The 24479-nt window shown below is 44.9% G+C and overlaps 1 protein-coding gene across 2 annotated transcripts in view; it reads right to left on the bottom strand.

Annotated features, from left to right (window-relative positions):
- Window positions 1-24479, bottom strand: part of FOXN3 (forkhead box N3) — a 400969-nt gene that overhangs the window by 343314 nt on the left and 33176 nt on the right. Inside the window, exon 1 of one of the 2 annotated variants that reach the window (XM_082851619.1) lies at window positions 2078-2294. The exons of the other annotated variant lie outside the window; for it this stretch is intronic. The gene's annotated coding sequence lies outside the window, so the exon portion shown is untranslated. Of the gene's footprint in view, window positions 1-2077; window positions 2295-24479 lie in introns of those variants that run through there. 2 annotated transcript variants of the gene reach the window in all.

The following is a 24479-nucleotide window of genomic DNA, read 5'->3' as shown; positions in this document are numbered from 1 at the left end:
AAGCAGAGGCCATGAGAAAATTAAGAGTTGATGAAATGTTTTCCTAATGTTTTCCTTTCTTGAAACAATCTCCTACGTAATAAAAGCCTTACAAATGTATTATATAGCCTTCGTCTTTTTCATATATATATATATATACACACACACACACACACACACACACACACACACGCACACAATATCAATTGCTGATTGTCAAATTTTCACTTTACCTGATGAGTTTGCAAGATGGCTTCTTCCAAGTTTATTGATAATAGCACCTTGTATGTTTCCTATCCAGGATTCATTACTATTTGTAATTTATAATTTGTTGTGTCCTAGTTTGTCTCCCCAATAGACTGGTAGCTCCCCAAGGGTAGAAACCATTTTATCTTGAGTTCTATTAGTATACCCACTGCCCAGCACCGAGCCTGACATGGATGAGGCACCCACACAGCTGCTGAACGATCACTGCCTGAAGTAATTAACTGACCGATAAATTCGTGCCTAACTGAAGTTCTGGCTTGGTTGAGGGTCTTCAAAATAAGATCGCGATTGGGCAACCAGTCTACTGGTCCTGCAATAGATTTTGCTTCAGAGAAACTCTTGCAAACCAGAATACCGAAGCTAGTGCCCTCCTTCAGGGAAACTTAGGGAGCCTGAAATCCTAGGAGAGCCAGTAGGAGCTGGAAGGAGAAGCTGGCAAAGGGAAAATATCTGTTATTTTATTCGAAGAGAACATTCAAAATCAGAAACACCTATATTCAGATGTTCAAGACAGAGACACTTGAGTTGAAGTCAAAATACACATTTGTTGTTTTTGTTTTTTTGTTTTTTTGTTTTGCGGTACGCGGGCCTCTCACTGTTGCGGCCTCTCCCGTTGCGGAGCACAGGCTCCGGACGCGCAGGCTCAGCGGCCATGGCTCACGGGCTCAGCCGCTCCGCGGCATGTGGGATCTTCCCGGACCGGGGCACGAACCCGTGTCCCCTGCATCGGCAGGCGGACTCCCAACCACTGCGCCACCAGGGAAGCCCCACATTTGTTTTTAAATACAAGTTTGGGACTAGAAACACCCCTATTCACTAAGAGTAAAAATTCTCTCTCACTCGTCCACCCTGTCGTCCTCCCCTGCCTGCCCCCCTTAACCCCTGCCCCACAGAGTCCGCAGATTTTTCTCATAATGTATATCAGATAATTTAATTTTTCCCCAATTTTTCACTGTTTATTTATGTTCGTCAAAATATATGCTCTGATTTTTTTATTCAGAAAAGAAATCATAAATATATGTGTGAATGCGAGTAGGCTATACATAGGTTTCTAAAGATGTGTGCGTATCTTCACAGTATTATCTGTGTCTTTACTCTCACTAACATAGCAGAGTAGCAGAGACATGGAAAAATCAAAGCAGTAGATAATTTTTTAAATTATTCATATTTGACTCTAGGACAGTAACAGTTTAAACATTAGACTTCCCTTCTGTTCTTAATTCTATTTAGCTTAGGCTATTAAGACTAATTTGTTTTAAAGGCATACACTAACAGACCATATGAGATAATATATGTAAACATACTCTGTAATTAACATGTATTACTCTGTAATAATGCAAATGTGTCAGTATCATAATAATTATGATTTTTCTTTCAATTTGTATGTACGTATATATGTCTGTTTATATAGTATATATGTAGCCTAACAGCCTAACACTATAGTTTTCAAATACCTGTTCACAGACCAATACTGGTCAGTGAACAAAGTTTTCACTGGCCAGAGGCAAAAGGAGAAAAATCCTAACAATGTATTACAGATTTTAAAAAATACAATGTTAAACGTATTATATTTAAAAGATTGCTTTTATTCTGAAATTAAATTCTTACTGATTTTTTTTCCTGGTTTGTTCCAAAGTCCATTGCTTTATCGAATTATAGTGCTAACGAGTGGCAATTTTTAAAGCCCTTACTTGCCAAAAAAAGAAGAAAATTTTCTTTCGAAATTTATTAATCCATGGAACCTAAAAGTCTGAAAAAAACTGATTCAGGCAACAAAAACACCAACATTTCCATAGTCTGTTCAAGAAAAGAAAGTGAGGCTCCCCTTTACCTGCAGCTTTAGTGCTCCTAGTCATCCAATCCCAGTAACATCTGGAACGTCCCAAAAGATCCAGCTTCTGAGCTGAGCCCTCCCAGGCTCCCAGCAGTCCAGCACCTACTCGGCTTCCGCGTGATCACTTCATTTTCCCCAGCAGCCTCAACAAGAAGCACCACTTCGGAAGAAACCCCAAATCTTAAACCAGTCCAAGGTGGGGGCAGGCCGAGGGAGGCACCGAATCCAATTTTTTACAGGCAGAGAGACTTCAAAGTCTCCATCCGATGGCTCAAACATCCATAACAGAATTGGTATTTCTTCTCGGATTCAAGGCATGGCCAAGTCACACAGGCTCACTTCCAGGGTCCAGTTTTCACTTGGAGGCTGCAGCCCAGGCAGGCTCACTGCCCTTTGATCTGGTTGGAACCGGAGTGTTACAAATATGCTTGTATTAAGCTATCTCCAGTCTGCCTGAGGGCCTCGGTCTGGAATGCGAGAACGGGAGCTTCAAACAGTGAGGTTCCCAAGTCTTCATTTACGTTACATTTTTTTCTGGCCGGCCGGCCGGCCGGCCAATGCTCCTTCCATGGCAGGCAGCGATGGGGTGCCCGTGGAGTGCAGTAACGCAGAATGGCATCATAAGGCAGAACTAGAGAGTTTTGTCTCTATTCTCTGGGCCAGCAATCCAGGCGAAGAACAAGGGAAACTACAAGCAAGCACCAGAACCCTAAATTATACTTTTATTAAGCCACCCACAGGCATTTGTAAAGCACCTAGGAGCTCCGAGCACTGTGTTATTAAGACGCAACGGAGGCATCACCATCTTTGGCCATCAAAGCATCCATGTTCCACCAGCCAGTGGGTAATGAATCATGGAAAGAGCTCCATCCCTTCTACCCCGGGGGCCTTCTCCTCCTAGACTTGACAGTGCAGGCCTCCATTTTCGAAATCAGAATGTATAAAAAACCCGTTTAGCTGGAAGATATCCTGTGTGAAAGAATGTGCAGTAAATAGCAAACATTTCCAACAGCACAGCCAGTATTTTCCTATTTCCTGGACAATTTACTAAAAATCTTCCACCCCTGCTTTCATAGGTTGAGGGCATCTGCTGTGCCAAACTGCCTGCTGGTGACAGAGAGAAACCAACACATTCTGCAGTGCCCAGGGATAAAACTGAAAAGCGAGAGAGACGTGTCCCTGACAGAAGTAGACTCTGAACTTCTCTTGAGTCACCTGTTACCGAGAGACTTTAAATGCTGGATGATCAGAGATCTTTCACCAGCTTACACCACGCCAGTCATAATCCCCAAAATATCAAGAACCCCCAAGTCCTTGAGTGACTGCTTCATGCAAACATGGAAATAATGCAACAGAACCACTGTTTCTTTGATTCCTCCAGACGGAAAAGGTAGTGCCTTTAATATCATGCTTACTGGACATCCATCATCCAACGCACAATGCAACCATTGTAGGGCAGAGAGAGAGAATATACTCTGTGGGGTAGAGGCATGCGGCGGAAAAAAAACCCAAAAACACGAGAGCCTCGACGCACTGAAGAAACGGTCTTCTGCTTCTCATTGGAATAATGGTGGGATGTGTACAAGAATGTTTCTGGCTGGCCTTAAAAGAAAGAAACTCTTTCAGAGAGCAAGCGACCTTAAACATCTTATCAGCCTTTGAAGTTATGCACAATGACATCCTTTGGTTCCTTGCCCAGGGCAGAGGTTTAAGCTTTAAGACTCCATTTACTTACAAAGAACTGTAGAAATATTTTTGCTGCGGCACAAGGCAAAAGAGCCAGTTTTTGAAAACAGCAAATGATAGAATGGTGAGGTAGAGGGGAAAACACCCTTTATAGGGGGCACCGCACTGTGTTAAGGGGATCAAGAGCTATAGATCTAACTTTCTGGGGTTAACCTCCTTTATTTTCAATCTTCTGTACCATTCAGATCAGTTTTGTGAAACTCACGTCAAAGTGATAGAAGCAGAGTAGGCTCTGATGCTGCCACCCGCCTTCTAACTCATCCCTGGTCCAACGTGCCCTACCAATGCCTGTGCTTCCTACCAACACCACTATATCTCTGTAACCCATCTCCCCTCAACCCAAAAGAAAGGGTACCCCCTGCTCCCTCCAATGCTACCTCTTGAGTAGGAGTCCAAGGTGGGATAACGTCCCCCACAGGGTGGTGAGGGGGAGCCTTGTGCCCACTGCTGCCTCCACACAATTTTCTAGGGCATCTAGACTTGTGTTTCTTCCTTATGGTGGGTCCCGTCTATCTGGTCAACCACTGCATCCCTGCACGCTGTGTGCCCAGCCAGCACAGTGTTGAGTATATAGTAAGTACTCAAGACACGCTTGTAGAAGAAAGGCCCAGTGACCTCCACCCCAACATTTTCTCTTTCCTTTCTGCCAGATGTCTTCTGTCTTGGGGTACACTCTATTTTAGGGTCTCCCTGATGATTCAATCTTGGGCACAAGAACGTCCACTTGCCAGAGCTGTTTGATTTATTTGCTTCTGCTTTAATCTCAGGCCATGGCAAAAGTTCTTTTGCAAGACCCCAAAAAACTGGGAATCCAGAGATTCTGGGGATCTCCTAATAGTCACCTAAGAAAAGGTAATAATGCTGTATGCCATCATTTTCATGATTTGATAAGCTACATAAAACTCATTACTGAACTGGAGCCAAACACTTGAAGGAAAACAGAAGGAAATCTGTTGCCTCGAGATTTATCTTTCTTCTTCAAAGAACTCGGAGTTGCTTCTATAGTACATGATGTTAGGATAGGCCTTGGGCCAATCATTGTAAAGAGCATCTGAAAAATTACTCAGAATTGTGTGCTCAGTTGTTTTGCAAAGGATATCGCTATTTGTTTGCTTAAGTGAGGCTGTAAGGATTGCTGGAAACGTTCTGTGAAAATATTAGCTAAACTCAAGTCCCTATCAGCAAATACACACATGCAGTTCACATATGTGTCACACCACACGTATGATCTCTGACTTACAGGTATGAATAATGTATAAACAAGCTGAACCCCATTCCAACAAGCAAGTGACTTTAGTTCACAATGGAAATGTAAACATGACCCTTAGTTGAAAATAGCCTTTAACTCCAAATTGTCCATATACACAATAAAACAAGCTCTTTACTGGGCCTGGAGGGCGTCTCCACGTGGTCTGTGGTGAATTCTCCTAATTGAAAGCCGTGATAAGTCAACATGAAGGGGCTCTTTCGAATGTTGACACGTGTTCATGGAGGGCCTCTTCATTTGAAAATCTTCAAGAGACCCCACCTGGTCCACGGGGCTCCATTTGGTCTCCATAGCAAAGAGAACACACAGTTCTCCATAATTACACAAAGGGGACAATTTGGTAAAGAAGAACTGACTCTATGAAGTAGTGCTTGTGAGTTAATCAAGTCAAAAGACAAGCCCAATTAAAAGAGCCTTTTGCTTAAATAATACATAAAAATAAAGAAAGCAAAACTCAGGAGGTACAGTCCCCAGATACACAACTTGTAATTTCTAATACAGCAGGAAGGCAGAACTCGAGTCACTTAACAAAATGCTCAATACCCAATTAGGATCCACAGTCCCTGAACAGCTATCTGATTACCCCGGAGATTAATTCCCTGGGCGGCAGGCCCCAAGGGTCCTTTCTAGCCAGCTCCATCACTCATTGGGAAGTCAGGGAAGATGAATATCTAGGTTAGGTTTGATGCTCACAACTTTTCAAGGGTTACTCAGATCTCAGAAATAAAGATTGGCAGATCAAGGAGAGAGCACAGACACGATCATTTGGTTCATTAGAATCGTGAAACTAAAATCTCCTTTTGCAGTTGCAAAGAGCCAGCTCAAGTTAGTTTTCCAAATAGTGAAAGGAAAATACTCTAACAAACAAAGAGGCGTGTGAAAGTCAAGCATGGTAAAGGGCAGGAAAAAAAAAAAAACCAAAAAACCCTGAGTAATTCCTCTTAAGTGCCTTTCTTCCTTTCATTTTATTTTACTTTATTTTAGCAAGAAGAAAGTAGGAGAGTTGGGACTTTGTCATTATTTCTTTGTTGTTCACTTTGATTTTTTTGTTTACTTTTGTTTTGTTTCGATTTTTAAAATTTGTTGATAATAGCTACATATAGACAAAATTCAAAAGGTTCAAAAGGATATGCAGTGAAAAGTAATCTTATCACCCCCCTGTCACCAGCCACCCAATTCTACTCCTGGGCAGGGCAGCAAACAAACAAAAACCAGCAATGACCACCAAAGTGTGTGTGTGTGTTTGGGGGGGTAGGGTGGGTGGCAGTAGACAAAGAAAATAAAGAAAAGAACCCTAAAACAATGATCTAAATCTGGTGTATCCTTTCAGATATAATCTATGCAAATATTAGCATTTCTTTTCTTTGTGAAAAGACAAAAGCAATGTTTTTTATAAACTGTTCTGTACTTTGCATTTTTCTCTCAACATAGCTTCAAGGTCAATCCCTATCAGTGAATACAGAGACGCCTAACTTTATATAAGTGCAAGTACATCTGTAGGATAAATTTCAAGAAATGGAATTGCTTGCCCCAAATATATGCATCTTCTATTTCAATTAATGTTACCAATGTGCTTTCTCTAGAGACTGTATCAATTTATACGCCCCTCAGCAACGTGAGTGTCTGCTTCTCCTCACCTTGGCTAACCCACGGCACCAACCATGACAGGTAAACATGACCTCTTAAAGTTCTAGTTTATATTTCTCTTATTAGCAGGAGGGCAAGTATCTTTTCATCTATTTAAGAGCCATTTACTTCCTATCCTGTCAACTGCATGTTCATATCTTAGGTGACTTTCTACCACCTTCTTTCTCTTCAGTAAAGGCAGTGTCTCTAGCAAATGATATCCAAGCTGGTCTTTTTTTTTTTTTAATTTTTTTTTCTTGGCCGCGCTGCGTGGCATGTGGGATCTTAGTTTCCCAACCAGGGATCGAACCCGCACGCCCTGCATCGGAAGCATGGAGTCTTAACCACTGTTACCTCCAGGGACGTCCCCTCCAAACTGGTCTTTTGTATAGTTCTTCAAGCCCGTGCATATATCATCTAATTTAATACTTGCAATAAGCCAGTAAGCAGGCATAAAAATATTTTCTCCATTTTATAGGTGAGGAAGCCAAGGTTTTGTTTGTAGGTTTGACCAACAAGCTCACTGGAAGTTTGTAGCCAGAACTAGAATTCACGTAGCTTACCTTTTAGTCTAACGATTTGTGCATGCGTGCGTGCATTCTGGTGTGTGTTTACTACATTAAAATGCCTCTTAGATCGTAGAAAGGATGAGAAAGGAAACATTCTCTTTTTCTCTAATGATGAATTTGCATTTCCTATTTACCTGGCCAGTTTTCATTGTATAGCAAATAAAGGAAACTAAAGCTTTATTTGTTCTCATTCTGTTGCTCAGGTCAAAGCATGGACAAGCATTGAGTCTTCCTGTATTGCACATCACCAACCTATCAACCTTTTATTACCAACCTGGATGGACCGAGTACTGGGTGGAGGGGAGATAGAACAGTACTGACATACATCCTCCCCAGGAAGAGGGGGACCCTCGAGAGGCCTTCCCATGTTGAATGTCCTGGGGGAGAGCATGAATACACGAACTCCTATGAGGGGGCAGAAGGAGAAGTCCCCAGGACAAAGGAGAAGAAGGTCATAAGCCATAGGGGTCTGTCAACTTGGTGCTATTGACAAGGAACGCTTCTGGGTTCAACCTAGGATACTGATTCCCAAGTATTCTCCAGCCCGTCCCGGGGGAGCTGGTCTCTAGTCTACCAGGAAGAGGCTGTGGGGTGGAAAGTACCCAGCTAATTTGGGGAAAGGGACAGGAGGCTCTAAAAAAGCTGGAAGACCTTCTTCTGCCCCATCTTGGGGCAGGGGATGGGGGGCAGTGGGGCAAGGGATCCAAAGCTGTGAGTGATGGGGACAAAAGCATAATGAGGAAAAATGTAATCGGAGCTGCCACCAGACCCTACAGGGCAGAAAAGGGCTCACTGGGCCCAGCGGTAGTTCAGGTGCTAAGCTGGGGAAACACCAGCAGTAAACTGCACTAGGTGGGACTTAGATGCAAAACCCTGAGATTGTCACCCAAGCTCTCAACTGTCTTCAAAGCCGGTGTGGCCAGAACATATGTTGAGCGATATTTCATAAATCTGAGCCTTTAGTGAAAGGTGCCAATTTCATCCTTAAGTTTAGTTACTGCTTCATTCATTCATTCCCTTCAAAGGCAGTCCTTTCCATAAAACTCTCCTCCGAATTTCCACTCGAATCCTGGTAGAGTAAGCACGTCAGGACTGTGCAGAAATTCCACGGCAGTTTGCTGGAGCTCCTGTCCCACACGTAAGGTGGGTGATACGTGCAACGCAGCTGAACACGTGAGAGGGACCATTCCAAGAGAATCTAACTCATTCTCAGTGGCGCCCCTACTGGCTTCAGCCAGCCAGCCCCAAGAGCTGGCTGAGGTCCCACCCTACAGTGGGACTTTGCCTGGTTAGCTGGTTAGACCGGGGCCTCCTGGCAGGTCTTCAGCAGTAGACCTGCTCACTGAGGTGGGACAGGTGCCAAAGGCAAAGATTCCACTGCAAGCATGAAGGAGGTCTTTGACATCACACAAAATGTGATCTCATGTTATGCAGAAGTTAGGTACTAAAGCCAAAACATAAGGCAAAAAAGCAAGTGTAGACAAAATACTTTAAAATTTTAAAATTAAGATAGAGTGTGACTTCCCTGGCAGTCCAGTGGTTAAGACTGCGCTTCCACTGCAGCGCGCACGGGTTCGATCCCTGGTCAGGGAACTAAGATCCCCCATGCTGTGCAGCACAGCCAAAAAAAAATTAAGATACAGAAACCTTACAGATGTGAAACAGGAGGGAAGGGGGCAGGGCACAACCTTTAAAAGAATGACATAGCCGTTGAGGACATGACAGAAACTGGTTAGAACCTACTAGGTCCAAGATGGCGGGAGACTCGACTTCCAGCGGACCTTGAGCCTCATTACACGCACACTGTAATACATCAGCATCTAAATGACACACCTACAGGCGCCACGACAGTTCTGAGGCTAATTTCCAATTCCTGGAAATCCCCAAAACAGCTGGAATAATCCTCCCCCTCATGAGCCTATGAAATTACCCAGCCCATAAAAACTAACCACCCCGTATTTTGGGTCCTCTCACCTTCTGAGATGGCCCATACTCTGTGGAGTGTGTTCCTCCCAAACCCGTTCTTGCCTTCTGAGATGGATGGCATTCTGTCTCTGGAATGTGAATCCCTCTAAATAAATCCACTTCTTACCTAATACTTTGTCTCTCACTGAATTCTTTCTGCAACGAGACATCAAAAACCTGAGCTTCATTAAGTCCTGAGACCAGGTGTGTGATTGCAATTAAAAGACAGTGGGTTCAAGTCCCAATCTGAGTTGTGTGGTTTCAGATATAAAAATTAACAATGTGTAGTTATTGATGGGACAACGAAGATGGATATTAAAGACTTGCTTCTACTTCTCCAGACAACCTCTCCCTCCCTCCCTCTCTCTCTGTCTCTGTCTCTCTCTCTCTCTCTCCCTCTCTCTCTCTGTCTCTCCGTTTCTCTATCATCTATCTTGTCCAGGAGCACATCTTGGCCATGCAGTATCTCCACTGTATACACAGGGTAGGGGGTAAAGGACAAGTGAATTAGTACAGGAAAGAGGCAGATGAAGTCAGAAACAGGGTGACTGAACCAGGAAAGGAGCAGTGCAAAACTCCAAAGCTGACAGGCAGACGGTGGGTAGAGGGGAGCAGAGCCCCCATCTGCTGGGCTGGTACTGAGAGGCAGGCTCTACTGCATGGACAGGGCAGGGCTGAGCACAGGCCTTTCAGTACCTGGGGTTCTCAGCCAGGTAAACAAGGCAGGAGCTTTGGGCACAGAAACAGGGTAGGGAACAGTTTGCAGAACCTATAAAAAGAACCAAGACCCAAGGTCAAGGTTGGACTAGGCAACAAGGATTCTGGAATGGAGTTCCTTAAACCCTGCCGCCGATCAAGATCTGTCCTAGGATTTGGGCAAGCCCGTCCCTCAGGGGAGGCTGAGCCAGCTTTGTCCGTGCAGTGAGGAGAGATGCCTAGGTCTGGAGCCCAGGGGTCCGGCACATCCAGCCACATCAGGGGTAAGGGAGGAAGCAGGCCAGGCGGACCATCATGGGGGCTCCAGCAGGCCCTGGGGAGTCAGCTGGAAAGCAGGGGTGACGACAGGGCGAGATGGGTACACGTTAGTTTTCACTACCTGACTGAGATGCTCAATGCATTCCTGCAAACCTATTCACATCTGAGCAGGCTTAGGCCTCTCTTAACACGAAACTTCTTCCTATTTATCACTTTAAGATTCTCACTGGCCTCCTCGGCACGGGAGGAAGGCACAGCAGTACCAAAGGATAACAAAGTGCAATTACAATACACAGTGTATCAGAACTTCTCTGTACAAATAGCGTTACACAGTGTATCAGAACTTCTCTGTGCAAATAGCATCCGGTAGCCAAGTTCCTCTTACCACTGAGTGGAGGATGTCGGGAAAGAGTCAAGTTATTCTCTGGGACCAGGCAGCAACAGGGAAGGGAAAGAGGCAGCTGTATTCACTCAAATATACACCCTGGGGAGAGGGAGTCTGCCCAGAGCAGTGAGGGTCTGCCAGGCTAGTCTTCCTTACACAAGCCAGTAACGAGCATTGGCAAGGAGCTGGACCAGGTTGTGGCCACGTGCAGCCCCAGGGTCACTGGTGAAGGAATGGGGAGAGAAACCAGGAACCACCCTCACTCCACCTGTCCTGACTGGAGGCAAAGAGGGGGAAGCATGCCCCGCCCCCAGTTACCCATACAACTCAGTCCTGGTACTGAAGCTTTGGGCAGCAAAACTCTAGCCCTGGGATGCACTGGCTTTATGAAAAGTAGTAATCTTGTCACTGATTTTATTTATTTATTTATTAAATAATTTTCTAATTCTGTCATTCCTTCTGCATTTATTTATTTATTTGTTTGTTTATTTATTTTATTTTGGGCCGCATTGGGTCTTCGTTGCTGTGCACGGGCTTTCTCTAGTTGCGGCGAGCGGGGGCTACTCTTCGTTGTGGTCCGCGGGCTTCTCATCGCGGTGGCTTCTCTTGTTGCGGAGCACGGGCTCTAGGCTTGCGGGCTTCAGTAGTTGCAGCACGCGGGCTCAGCAGCTGCAGCACTCGGGCCCTACAGCACACGGGCTTCAGTAGTTGTGGCTCATGGGCTCTAGATCGCAGGCTCAGTACTTGGGGTGCACAAGCTTAGCTGCTCTGTGGCATGTGGGATCTTCCCAGACTAGGGCTCGAACCCATGTCCCCTGCATTGGCAGCTGGATTCTAAACCACTGCGCCACCAGGGAAGTCCTGTCACTGATTTTATAAGTAACTCCAGAGCCGGTTTACAAGTCTGGGTCTCATTACTTTACAATGACTTATCGTCATGGACCCAAAATTACATTACCCAGCAAGTATTACCTGCTTGCAAGTGAGTTACTTTTTGTTATCTCTGAGGATATTCGAAAAAAAAAATAAAACCAGCTACACCACTTCCTGAATGCGTCTTGCATGCCAGTTACTGGCATAAGCGCTTTACACACATGGCTCTGAGGCCATAACTAACTTTCTCAAGGTCACACAGCCAATTACTAGACAAGCTGACATTGGAAACCAGGTTTCCCCTTCCCAGCTTTGCTCTGTGGCATCCAGATACAGTCTCAGTTCAGAAATTTCCAACAGAGGTCCTCCAGATTATTGAAAACATGTAACAACTACCATGCCCATGCCTAGACCAACTGGAAAGGACACGCAGTGAGTGACAGGTAAGGGGGTCCATGTGCCTTCCGGATGAAATCAGCTCTGAGTGTAAGCTCAGGGGTACAAGAGGTACAGCCTCAACCGAGATGACAGGGTTGCTACCCTACACCAGACGTGGAACAAAAATTTTCTGCCCCACCGTTTTGTAGAACAATGCCTTCAAAGGGTTACTACGAGGACATCACACAAACCCTGACACTGTCAAAACTATGCTCAATTAAACTAACAGAGGTTGTTCCATTTCAAAACATGCCTGTGTTACATCCTGATAAGGAGGTATCAAAAGAGAATGAATTTGGATCACTTTTGAATGATGACATCTGTATTACCACAGCAATTCACCTATCAAACTAATTTAGGCTTAGAGCCCAAATCAACACCGCTGTCAGAGAGTTGATTTCTATTCATTTAAAAACTTCCAGGCTCAAGAGTGATCAGTGGGAATTTTAATGTCTTGGGAAAAGGGAGGAAAAAGAGAATGTGAGTACCGCACACAGCAGCAAGACTGGAACTCACAGTTCAGCCAGCAAGCGTTTATGGAGCATCCAGTACAAGGTTCCATCCTAGGCATGGAGGAAATTCTAAGTCACAACCTCTGTCCTAACAGGGCACACAGTTCCATCCAAAGATGCTGACAATGAGGACGAGGATGAGTGTCTTACTAGACGCCAGGTACTGTCCCATGTGCTTTACTAAATTAATCTCCACCAGGTACTACTGATTAATAGGTCCATTTTACAGATGAGTAAGTTGAGGCACATTAAGTAGTAAATGTTTAAATAGTACTTCTCATAGATGAGTCTTAAATAATTTTAATGTTCTATCTCATCTGATCTTCATAGAACCACAATGAGACAGGCAGCATCAGACACAGGCACACAAAGTGGTAACGGCAGAACCTTGAGTAGAAGGTAGGGCTTGTGGCTGCTAACCCATAATTTCTATAAAGAGAGAGCGTTAAAAGGCAGTCCTGTGAGATCCAGATGAGGTACCGACAAGGAGTTCTACAGGACTGCACTCAGGAGGAGAGCACTTCCTATCTGGGCAGCATCCACGGAGAACAGGGATGGATACAAGCCTTTGAGGGTAGGCTGTGTTCAGAGGAGTAGAAAGAGAAGGGGCCACCACTGCAGACTGCAAAAGGAGCCAGAGCAAAGCATGGAGGTGGACAGGTGCAGTGTGTATGCGGAGATCAGGAAGTAGATCATGTTGGTTTGAAGGACGCTCCATGGGGCGACCACAAGGAGATAACAATGGTGGAAATGGGGTGCAATTATGAATTTTGTCTAGAGCACGATAGGACAGAAGGAATTAAAAGTTCAAGCTTTCCAGAAGGTGAATTTAGAGTGAGGGGATAGTGAACAAATAATAGTTAAGGAGACAAGTGGATAACAGTGATGGCTGAATACATTATAGAATAAGTAATATAGAATAAATTGTATATTCTAAATTATAATTATTCTAAATTATAAATAAATATAGAACACGTATAAGAGTAAAAAGAATCAACTCTCCAAATTGAAGGCTCTAATGAGACAGAAAAAGAACTCAGAGAATCTCTACAATAATGTCTACAGCTCAAATCTTGTCTCTGAATTGTTTCTAACTCTATCCTTTTTCTGTGGCTAATCCTCGGGCTGACTCACGTGCTCTCACTCCTCGCTAAAAAGTGAAAGCTACGCATCATCCTCATTAATAATAAATGGAAAAGACTCAGGTTCCTGCACTTGACGGGAAAAGCATCAAGACAGAACAAGCTCTGAAAGTACAGTTGAAGGTGATAATGACTCATCGCAGTTCGACGTCTCCAGAAACCCTCCATGGAAAACCTTACCCAAGCCCACCTGTTCTGCGTTGAATTGCGTCCCCTTGAAAAAATACGCTGAAGTCCTAACTCCTGGAACCTCTGAATGTGACCTTATTCGGAAACTGGACCTTGTAGATGAAATTAGTTAAGATGAGGTTACACTGGAGTAAAGTGGACCCTAAAGCCAACATGACGGGTGTCCTTATGAGGAGAGAAAAGACTCAGAGACACACACAGGCAGAAAACCACGAGATGCTGGGGGCAGAAACTGGAACTATGCTGACACACCACGGAAAGGTAAGGATTGGCAGTGCCCCCAGAAGCCAGGAGAGAGGCACAGAACAGTTCCCCCCAGAGCCTTCGGTCTGCACAGCCCTGCCAATACTTTGATCTTGGATTTCTAGCCTCCAAAACATATGAGAGAATAACTTTCTGTTGCTTTAAAGCCACTCAGTTTGTTGTATCCTTCGTTATAGCAGCCCTAGGGCGCAAATACGCTGGCTTCATTTCAGCTTCTGGGAGGTAGGACAGAAAAGGAAAAACCAGGCACATCTGCGGGCTTGGAGACTTGAATTCCAGGCTCCATTTTGCAACCACCTCCCAGGTGACCCTCCCTGGACCCAGAATCCTCGTCTTTGAAATGAAGCATTTAGGCTGGATGAGCCCTAAGTCCTCTTTTGGTTTCAAACTCTGTATCTATCACATCATAGCCAAGAAAGTCATCTGCTCGAACATCTACTGAAGGTGAGAGTATGACGGGGCTGAAAAAGGAAAACACAAATTCGAGAAAACTCCCATCACCAGTAGAAGTCAAGGAGAAAGGGAAAAGAAAGAGTAATTAGCGGCGGTCCTTGCATTTACCATATGCCACATTATCATTCCATCTTCATGTCAAATCTGGCCTGCAGCCCCCATGCCATGGCGAGTTAATACAAAGAGACGCTGGGAGCTGCCAGATGCAGAAGGTTAATACAGGGGATAAGAGAATCTCGACGAGCTACACTCCATTTCCCAAACCTGCTCGTGTCAAGGTCATTTAACCCCAGAAATACGAAACCTGCTGCCTGGAGAAGACAAAAAAAAAAAAGAAGAAGAAGAAGAAAAAGGAAGGCTGGCATTGAAACTGTCCCCTCAACCCTCACCCCAGTCATACAACGTGCTTTGCAGCTGGGGGGGGGGGGCTCTTCGAAACTGCTAGAAACTAATGATTATGAAACAAACCCCACTAGTAAAGACCAACAAGAAATTCCTGTAAAAACCTCATACATACGCACTATTCTATTGTACCTTTTTTTTCCAAGAGTAAATCGCGGCTGTCAAATTACACCCTTTCATTACTGTCATGGACTCTTTTAAGAACAGCTAATCAGAAAAGCCTACAGAGGTATTTAATCAGATTTTTTTTTTCTTCCAATGACCTAATGTTTTGGTATGAAACTGCCGCCCGCTCACGCAGCGTAGAAATTTAGCACTGTCAGCATTTAATTATTATTTTATCACGGATTTCTTTACTTTCCTACAGGGAAGAAATAACTTAAATTTTTAAAAAATCCAACAAGCGCTTAGCTTTTAAAATCGCCAAGACACTGCCCTCATTATTTTGCTTTGTCAAAAATACTAGGTGTGGAGATGGGATATATCACAGAAACGCACTTCTGAGTTAATAAGAGCTACCACTATCACCAGCTTCGATCTTCCGGAACACCAAGACAATGTGGTGAAAATTATGTACATCGTGCTGGTTTCCAGGGGATGAAATACTCACGACTCATTCAGGTTTGTATGTGACAGCAGCTCCATGTTCCAAACAATATCCCTGCCCCTGGACACCTGAATGAAGGCCTCGGCTTCACTCTCCCCTTCCTCTTCCTCCAAGTAAAACTTTGCCTTGTCTTCTCTAAGGTGGGAAAAAGAGAACAGGGAGGAGAAAGGAAGCTGAATGGAAAAGGGGAGAGAAGGCAGGTGTGCAGGTGTGACCTTGACTCCAACAACAGCTGACCCAAGACTCCAAGTCTAGAGGCCAAGAAAGGGAGCATCGGGGCCAAAGGTCTAGATGTGTTCCTCAATCCGGTTTCTCTTTCGTTTCTTCCTCCTCACTCATCTGAAGTCTCTTTTCAGAAAAGTAGCCATTTCATCATCAACACCACAAAAAAAAGCCTCTTCATTTGCCTCTCTTCCCCTTTACCCACAGAGTTCCTGCTTCAGAGTCGAGCTCTGTGAACAAGTTGGGGACGCTTGGTGCAGGCAAGTCATCTCCAAATATTTACTGAGCACCTACTGTAAGTGAGCAATGGTGTTAACTACTGAGGGGGCGACATGGTATAAACATAGGTACAAAGTGGTACCCAGGGAAGATCCACGTGTAGGAAGAAAGCTAGTCATTTATCAGAGCGTGGTACAACTCACGAGCAGTGAGGACAAGGAAGGTTACACTGGTTCGCACTTACCAGCTCCAGAAGGTGCTTGTGCCACCCATGCACCTAATTTCAAAGCAGAACTTGAGACCCTTCCCCCACCCACATCTGTCCTCCCACCCCTCCCCCAAATTTCTCCCATCTCAGCAAATGCCACCTCCTAGATGTCAGCATCCCGGGACCTCCTTGCCCCTCCCCACTTCTATTCCAATCCACCAGAAAGTCCTCTTCATCGTCACTTTATTCTGTGTAGTCCAGGGACACCCCTCACCTGGCCTCTAGGACGGCACTCTCACCCACCTTGGAACTTCTCTATACACAACAGCAAAAGTGATGATCTAAAGAGAAACTTGACTGTGCCATTCGCACTTGTGAACCTGGCCGAAGGTTTCCCACGGCACAAAATAACTCCAACCCCCTCCCAAAGCAGCCTGCCCCAGATCACCTGCTGGGCCTCCACCGGGCTATAACCCTGACAACTAGCCTAAAGCCCGGCACCAATCAAAGATTCAATGTTTGTTTAAATGAATGAATCAAGTGTTTGTTATTCACTTCCCAACAAAGACATAAGTAACACATGGGGACGATATACATAAATATATGTGTTTACACATGGCTTGGATCATGGATGGTTTGGCCCTTTCTAGGATAACCTTCAAGCTGAGTTGTAGATTAGTCTTTCTTTTCAGTTTCCACAGTTTGATCCAGATTATCCGTGGGCAGCAGAGGGGCAAAAGGGATGGAGGTGAGGAATGGGTGGCAGCCTCCGAGTCAGGGAAACAACAGCAGTGGTGGAAAGCCTTGGTGATCTTGGGTGAGTAGCAGGCTGAGATTTCAGCCCAGCTCTGCTGCACCTGTAGCTGTGGCCTGCCTTCTATTTCTATATCCTGAGGGAAGGGCTACTTCCTCCATCAGGTGGCTGTTCGGACACTTAGCACTTTATGGCTGCTACCTAAACATACAGTTAGCACAGTCAACCTCAAAGAAACCTTTATGCCACCAGAAACTCTTGGTCACGACAAATCAATTCAACATATATATGTTGAAGCCAGGTATCGTTCTAGTCAATGGAAATTTGCAGCTAAAATTAAAAGAATAGTTCCTGCCTTTACGGGACTTACAGACCAGAGTGGGAGGCAGTCATCTATACATACATGGCCTCAGATCCACGCCAGGAAACAGTACTCTCAGCAGCAGCTGATAGGAATCGGGGTTGATGCTATTACAACAGGGACCCAGGAATGTCTGCATCTTTCCCCTAACCCTAACTCCTTCACTTTACCACCCATGGAGCTATACACAGGAACAAGGGCCTAACAGGAATCAAAGTTTGACTATATCAAGAGCTGAGCCAATCCAGCACTCTGGCAAGGGTTACTCACCTGGCCTTGTAGACGAGGGCAAACACTTGGTAATTTTTAAGGCATAGTGATCTTGCCCACCATTGCTGTGGCCCATTTCATGTTCTATAGTTGGCATATCAGTTTCACACCTGCTCCACCCAAGTGGCGGGAAGGGCAATTGAGGGAGGAGCTGAAACACATATCCCTTGCAACACACCCTATGATGTAGTTAATATTGTTCCTGTTTTACAGATGAAGAAACAGTCTTGGGGAAGTAAAGGGAATGACTGCCTAAGACCATACAGCCACGGGACAGCTGAGGAGGGTCTAAACCCAGGTCTTTTGATCTCAAGTTCAGATCACTATTCTGGCATTGAGCCTCGCCATGATAGGAAATGCCACATGTATGAACGGCATGTCTATGTAGGAAGCAGATGTTACGGCCAATCCATAACCATAGTCAGCAACCTAAAAGCAACTGTTTCTAGAAATTTCAAATTGTGGTAAGACTTCAACCACCTAGAATACCTCTCCAGAGTAACCCAGAGATTTAAATAAGAAGATAAATAAGAAGATTGTGCCCTTGAACTTTTGTTCAGAAACCTATTAACTCTTTCTTTGAACACAATTCTAATCACTTGTGTTCTCTGATTTCTTAGCCTCTGGCCTGGGAGACGTGGTCAATTAAAATGGATTCCTGGAGGGAGAGAGAGTGATTACGATGAAAAGTGATAGAGAGTTAAAAAAAAAAAAAGAAAAGAAAAGAATCGTGCAGAGGTTGGCAAACTTTTCCTGTAAAGATAAAGATCAGAGAGTAAATATTTTAGGCATCATGGATCATACTTTCTCTGTTGTGACGACTCAACCTCACCCCTGTAGCTCAAAATAAGCCGCAGACCAATGTGTAAATGAAGGAGCATGGCTGTGTTCCAATAGACTTTTATTTACAGAAACAGGTGGTGGGTCAAGTTTGGCCCAGAGGCTACAGTTTGCAAACCGTGGAATAGAAAAAAGCTTCAACGCCAACACAATATCTAGAAAATCTCAGCAGTCTGGGACCATAGCTTAAAGAAACAAATAATCCCAACCTCAACAGCCCTTAGGACAACTGGCATCACAGAATATCATGGTCCTTCATCATAAGATTATAGAAGTTTAGAAATCTAAACAGCCTTGGGAATATTATGGTCCGACTTCCCATTTTTACACATGAGGAAATAAATTCTCAGAGAGGTTAAGGGACTTGCTAAAGGTCAAACAGCCAATTAATGATTAAACTTAAATTAGAAGCAGGGTTTTGATTCTACGTTTAGAACTCTTTCCATTATTCCATGTCTATTATTTTAGCCTTTCGGTAACAATGGATAGAGGAAATGTTCATTTAATTAAAACACTACACCCTTGAGATTGTTGAGATTCTGAAATCACTAAAATACACAGTTCTAGATGTTTAGAAAGATGATTGTGAATCATCAAGACAAAGGTTAAATTAGGTTTAATGTCCTCAGAGAATATAATTTCCAAAGTAGGGATAAAAAGAATACATTTCAAATAATTAAAAAGTTAATATACGTGAAAATTTCTATTCTCCCTTGTGCATGGGGAAATGAGGTACCGCTTGTCCATTAGTAGGAGCAGAAAAGCTTGCCATCATATTTGATCAGTTTAGACCTGTTCATAAATTCTGACCACTTCCAGGACAGCCCAAAAATCACCAAGGCATTGGCAGGCCCCAAGTAATTTCTCAAATTGCTGGACGCCCATATTCATTCAATTCTAAGTGAAAAACAAAAGCCACCCTCAGTCCTACCTGTCCCTTTCTCTTTTCTATCATTAGCAATGTCTTCTGCTCCTTTTCTGAATTAATTAGGAAATAAAAATAGAACCCCTGACATGTTTATAAAGATTCCAAATGCTGGTTAAACATGAAAGAACAGAGGTTGGGAACACGGAGGTGACAAATTTTATTTCTGTGATGACAAGTTAGAGTACTCCTGCCAGCTGGACCTTGCAGCAGTCAGAAGCACGCACCTGTTTATGGGGAAGTCAGAGAGGAGTGGGGGAGCAGAAGGAGACTGGGGGGTCAGTGGCCTGCCACACCATGCAAATGAGCTCTAATTGCTCAGGGTCACTGAGGACTGCTCATCTTGGGGAGGTTCCTGACAGCTCCTGACACCGGGGAATGCAGGGAGACCACTTCTCTTCTCCTGACCACACAAGTGATCCTGTTTCTGTTTACAGACCCCAGAGCAGGGCTGTGGTTCAGGGAGTTCACCTTCCTCTAAACAGGAGAAGGGCGAAGGGGGTGGGTCGACTACTGCTTTGGAGTGTCCCCGAGATGCACTTCCCGGTTTGACAAACCTGCCAAAGGAAATGAGAAGCGATAAGTGATTGGGCCCCGATTAGATCAGCCACCTTGGGAAAGGTGCTGAGCCAGAGATACTGCACTGAAATAAGGAGAAACCTGGGACTAGATTTCTAGCAAGCAATCCCGAAGTAGATACGGTCTGAATTGGAAATGGATTTCATGGGCAGATAAAGTCTAATAAGTGGCAGGTCCCTCAAAACTCATATATCATCCAGTCTCACACAGTGTCTGTGAAGTTTGTTATCAATAATTTAACAACGGGAGAACCTAGCCCTTAGCAAATATTTAATTTCAAAACATACCTACTGATTTACTCAGATACAGCATACATAGTATATTAAAAATATATTACAAGGAGCCAAATGCCAATAAAGCTGCACTTGGAGAAGACCAGGGGCACTGGGTGCTTTCCGAATATTTCCGTTAAAGGAGGAACTGGACCCTCCGTCCAAAGAGCTAGTCCACTTAGCAATTTCTAAATTGTGTGGCGAAGAAAGCTTGCCTGTGAGCCCTGATTCAAACAGCACGGACATCACCTGAGCTCCTATTCCCAGCCAAGCAACAAGCCAGATGCCACGTGTACACGTTCTGAGGGACAAGAATTAGGGGTCCCCTCAGGAACAGCTCTCCGTGCCAGGCCTGAAGGCTAAAGGAAGCAAGGGCATTTATACAAAGCAAGGTCTTTAGGAGCAAAGAGGGGACTTTTTTTTAATTGACGTAGAGTTGATTGACAATATGTTAATTTCTGCTGTACAGCAAAGCAATTCAGTTATATATATATACGTATGTGTGTATATATATGTACACACATACATTCTTTTTTTGTATTCTTTTCCATTATGGTTTATCACAGGATAGTGAATACAGTTCCCTGTGCTCTACAGTAGGACCTTGTTCTTTATCCATTCTCTGTATGATAGTTTGCACCTGCTAATCCCAAACTCACCCTCCATCCCTCCCCCACCCTGCCATCCCACTGGCAACCACAAGTCTGTTCTCTATGTCCGTGAGTCTGTTTCTGTTTCACAGATAAGTTCATTTGTGTCATATTTTAGATTCCACATATAAGTGATATCATGTGGTATTCGTCTTTCTCTTTCTGATTTACTTCACTTAGCAGGATATTATCTTGATCCCTCCATGCTGCTGCAGATGGCATTATTTCACTCTTCTTTTATGGCTGAGTAATGTTCCATTGTCCACATCTTCTTTATCCATTCATCTGTCAGTGGACATTTAGGTTGTTTTCATGTCTTAGCTATTGTGAATAGTGCTGCTACAAACATAGGGGTGCATGTATCTTTTTGGATTATAGTTTTGTCCAGATATATGCCCAGGCGTGGGATTGCTGGATCATATGACAACTCTATTTTTAGTTCGTTGAGGAACCTCCATACTGTTTTCCATAGTGGCTGCACCAATTTACATTCCCACCAACAGTGTAGGAATGGGTTCAAAGAGGGGACATTTTTAAGGGGACAGGAGGCAGAGGGAACTATCTCCACGGTCACTGTCTACAACAAGTACCGTTGATCTGAGCCACTCCCCCTGCAGCACCCCCAATCATCCAGTCCTCTCCACAACAGACCCTCACCACTTGCTGGCTGGAAGGTGTCACCCCTTGCTATGGTCTGAATGTTTGTGTCCTCCTGAAATTTCACCTGTTGGAACGCTAATGCCCAATGTGATGATGCTAGGAGGCGGAGCCTTTGGGAGGCGACTGGGTCACAAAGGCAGAGCCCTCGTGAATGGGATTAGTGCCATTATAAAAGAGGCCCCAGAGAGCCCCGGAGCCCCTTCCACAATGTAAGGCTATGATGAGAAGTCTGCAACCCAGAAGAGGGCTCTCCCCCGACCACACAGGCACCCTGATCTCAGACTTCCAACTCTGGACTGGGAGAAATACATTTCTGTTGTTTCTAAGCCACCCAGTCTGTGGGATTTTGTTTTACCGGCCTGAACAGACTAAGACGCCCATGGGCAACTGGTGTCAGCAGCAAAGAGGTCCAGAGAAATGGCTGTTTCCTGAGCGAATGGTGGTTCATTTAACCGAGCTTAAAATGTAAGCAGAGGCTCAACAACGACAGATTAGTTCCACGGTAAACACTCCCCTAAGAAGGTTTTAGGCCTTTTGGGGGGTTGATTAAGGCCTGGGAGAGAGCAGAGGAGGAGGAAGAGGACAGAGAGAGAGAGCAGGTGTCAGTCAGTGGGTGCCTCTAATTCTCTTGCACCCAGAAAGCGTTGACGGGGATAACTGAACTAAGGGCTCAAAGGAGCCAGGTGTCAGTCCTGGCTCTGCCACCCAGAGCTAACGGCCTCAGGATTTGACTCTACAGTCTTTTTAAAAAAATATATTTACTTATTTATTTTGGGGGGCTGCGTTGGGTCTTAGTCACGGCATGCAGGATCCTCTGCTGCGGTGCTTGGGCTCCTCGTTGCAGCACGTGGGCTTCTCTCTAGCTGTGGCCCGTGTGCTCAGTAGTTGCAGCGTGCAGGCTTAGTTGCCCCGCGGCACGTGGGATCTCGGTTCCCCGACCAGAGATCGAACCTGCGTCCCCTGCATTGGAAGGTGGATTCTTAACCACTGGACCACAAGGGAAATCCCTGACTCCACAGTCTTGAAGGGCCCCTTCATTCTAGGGTGCTGGAACATAACTGTCATCAGCTCTCAGCAAAGGTATTCCCAGCACTTTCCATCTCACTACACTGGCATTGCAATGGGAAGCTTCTCTGATCATCCTACAGGCTGTGGCCAGAAGGAGTAAAGAAGAGTGGGGAACTGTCCCAGACTTGGCTCTTAACTCTCTGGGTTTTTCCACACATGAAAGGTGGCCCTTGCAGCTCTCAAAAGCTCTTCCTGTGAGATCCAGAGCTGCCTTGATAGCCAGAAAACTATGAATTTCTTAGTTCTGTATGCAGTGCCTTTAAAGGGGTTAGAAGTGCACACCAGAACTCCAAAACAAAACACACACACACACACACACACACACACACACAGACCCCACTGCCAGAGCTCACCCTGTACCCAAACAACCTAGCAACACAAGCCAGAAGCTTAAGCAGACGAGATCAGGTGAGAAAATCACAAAGTCCTTAAAGCCAACGTGAGGTGCCGAGAACAAAGTTATCTGAGCTGACAGTGTTGAGGTCGACCCAGACTCAGTTTCTCCTTCACAAACTGCAACCCTCCTCTTCTCCTTCCCTCATAAAATCCCTACCTTTCAGAGACATGAAGTGGCCAGACCACCAAGGGGACCCCCGGGAGATACTGATTCCAGAAGGTCATAGTTAAAAGCACTCAAGTGATGACCTTGAGGGACCCGGGCACCTGGACAGGCTTGCAGGTCTGCTGGTCACCAACCGCTTGAAGACAGCATGGAGGGGGGGACTCCAGGGTTTGTTTTGGGTCAGTGAAGCCTGGCAGGGCTGGGGGACGGGGGGTGTAGGGGTGAACACTGGAATGAAAAAGAGTGAGGGGGCGAGACAACCTGCCCACCCCCACTTATGCCAAAGGCCGGTCCTCTCCACCGCTGGTGAATTCTCTGCAAAACAAAAGCCCAGTCTGCAGTTCACCGTTACAGCCAAGCACAAAGCACAGCTCGCGAACACACAAACCACAAAGTATGTAGAAGTCAGCATTCTGGAACCAAAAGGAACTGCCACGTTCAGTCCCTTGGATGTTGATTACAGCTGACTCCTTGCCTCTCTCGAGGCATCCACGGACTCGAAATTCAACCTAGACCCCAAATCGAAGGACGGCCAGGTTCTCTAACAATCATTTCTTGTTTAGGGTTAACAACCCCAGATCACGCTTTTGTGTACTTTTGGAAGCGCTAAGCGATGCCCCGGCCACGTGGTCCGAGAAATAATATAACTCTCGATGCCTGGATGGGGCTCCCAGCTGCCCTCCTGCCTCGGCGGCAGCCGTTGATAAAACTCTCCACTCAGCAGAACTGGGAGCTGGACGCGCCATGTTTCACTGATAAACTCCTCAATCTGAAGTTAGTACGAGTGGGAGAAGAATCAGGTCTTTGATTTTTGCAACTTTTACTCCTGACACCATAACAATTTATTTTCAGCCCGTTTCCTTCCCCTCTGATGACTCCCTAGTTAATCTGCCAGACACGATGTCAGTGAACTCTGGGAACCCCTGGAGGAAAAACGTTAGAAATATCAAGACGGCCACGTGCACGGGCACTTGGCACTTTGTTGAGCAACTTGTTTAGTGCTTTAGACCACTCCGCGTTAACTAATTTAGAACATTTTGCTTTCGCACTTAGCTGACTGCTTTTCACTGCCAAACTAAATACTCCACTTTAAAGCATACCCCCGTGTACGCATGTGATTTCTCCTTTTAGGCGAGGAATGTAATGTTGACATAAATGTCAAATAAAATTAATGAGAGAATGGGCCCTCCGATGGGACTCCAGTGAAGGGAATTTGTTAGACGGGGACCTTTGAGCCCAAATGTATATATAATTATATAACACTCATATGAGGAAAGAATCTGAATGTTAAGCTTTAGCAAATTTATCACCTTTGGCAGAAATGCTGTTACCTACAAAAAGCAGGATGCAAGTAAATTAAGATGAAAATACCATGAGATTGGTCTGTCACGGCAAG

Source organism: Leucopleurus acutus, assembly GCF_964270905.1.
Source record: "Leucopleurus acutus genome assembly, chromosome: 1".
Taxonomy (NCBI): Eukaryota; Metazoa; Chordata; class Mammalia; order Artiodactyla; family Delphinidae; genus Leucopleurus; species Leucopleurus acutus.
This window is presented reverse-complemented; position numbering and strand designations above follow the sequence as displayed.